Source organism: Amphiura filiformis, unplaced genomic scaffold, assembly GCF_039555335.1.
Source record: "Amphiura filiformis unplaced genomic scaffold, Afil_fr2py scaffold_400, whole genome shotgun sequence".
Classification (NCBI taxonomy): domain Eukaryota; kingdom Metazoa; phylum Echinodermata; class Ophiuroidea; order Amphilepidida; family Amphiuridae; genus Amphiura; species Amphiura filiformis.
In genome coordinates, this window is record NW_027305864.1 from 26,170 (window position 1) to 28,277 (window position 2,108).

The following is a 2,108-nucleotide window of genomic DNA, read 5'->3' on the forward strand; positions in this document are numbered from 1 at the left end:
TAAATTCTCTTCAAGAGCTATGCGGAGATCTATGTTGTTTCTGAGATGGATGATCAGTGGACATTAGCAACAGCCAGATCTACACCTAAACCCAAAGGTTCTCCAGTCCCGTCAACAACAGCCAGATCTTCGCCCAACCCCCAAGGATCCCCTGCCCCACCTATACCTCTAGCAAATAGATTCAGCGCATTATCAGCAGATGTGCTTGATACTGACACATTAAACTCACAGCATGATGAGGGTACTACCTCAAAACCAACATCACAGACACCTCGTACTCGTAGCCCCCATGGAATGAAACCAAAGCGGCCTAAAGTTATAATAATGGGTGATTCTATCTCAAAGCGGATTGATAGTAAGCGATTGCTAAAAAACGCAGATGTTTCAAATCTCAGCGAGAGTGGGCGCCGCATCGAGCAAGTATCTGAGGATATTATCAGACATCAGTCAACTATTTCTACAGCGGACTCTTTAATTATTCATGTCTCAACCAACAACTTACAACGCGATAATCTCGACCAGATTCAGGGAAAGCTAACAAAACTACAGAACACAATCAAGTCCCATGTAGGTAGGGAATGTGAAGTAGCAATGTCATCTGTTATTTCAAGAAAAGATGAACATGCGCCTAAAGTTAGCCCAGTCAATGATATTATCAACAAAATGTGTGATAACAACCGCTGGACTTACATTGACAATTCTTCGGTTACAGACTTAGGTCAGGACAAACTTCACCCAAATGGTCGTGGTATTAGCTACCTAGCTCGGCACTACCAGGATTTTTTAAGGTGTGTTCACCCACACTTATTTCCTCGAACAATTTATCCAAGATGGGTAACTGCTCTAATGACTTAAACAACTCAATGTCTGGTATTTCACCTAATGATTATGTGGAAAATGATAATGATAGTTCTTTTTACTGTGATGATGTTAATGTCTCTGATGATACTGTGGTTGATAATGACCATTCTTCAAAACATGTTAATGTTAATTTTAAGAACACAGATAATTACACTAATAATGTTTCCTCCCACTCTTGTGAAACATGTCATTCATCATTTTCAATTTGTAAATGTAATCGTAAAAAGCAATTCAGAGACCTTAATTGGGAAATCTGTCACCATTGCTAAATTATCTCAAAATAATGTTGGTACATCTATTTGTTCTGATAATATTTGTTCTGGTACCGACACCAATTTATCTGCTCATGATCACAATATAAGTGTCAATTCTTCTAGTAATGTTTCTAAAAATGATTGTATTAGTGTCAAAAATTCACTAAAACCTCCACCTGTGGGGAATGTTTTAAGAAGGTATTTGTATACAACTCTTTGTCTTGTTCCCAATGTTCTCTTGACTTTCACTATGATTGTACTGATATTGACCAAGTTAATTCTATTCACCACTCAAATTGGCTTTGTAATTCTTGCTTCACCAAAATTTGTTTAGATGAACTTCCTTTCAGTGAGGGCCAATTTATTGATCTTAAGTGTCATTTGAATAGAGGTTTAAAAATGTGTCACATTAACATTCAGAGTCTCAGATACAAAACAGATCATCTTCAAATTTTTCTTTTCACAAATAATATTGATATCTTATGTGTCACTGAGACATGGTTAACACCTAATATTGATGATAATGAAATTGTTATTGATGGATACAATTTATATAGAAAAGACCGTGTTGGTATGGAACATGGTGGTATTGTTGTGTATATAAGAGAAGGTATTGATTACAATGAAGAGGTTAATATAAGTATTGATAATGATGTTGAAGTGCTTTTCATTGAAGTTAATTTGCCTTGTACTAAACCAATTCTGCTTGGTACTGTTTATAGACAGCCTAGTTCAAATGCTGAGTATTTAACTAAAATTGATCTTGTATTACAGAATGCTGTGGCTAATTATAATGAGGTTATAGTTGTTGGTGATTTTAACCTTGATTTATTTAAAAGTAACTTTTCCAAAAAGGTTAAAAACTTGGCTAAGAATTCAAACTTTACTCAATTGATCACTGAAGCTACTAGAATTACTCCTGAAACAAGATCTTGTTTAGATCTTGCTTTTGTAACACACCCTGACATGATCACTGCTCATGGAGTACATCAT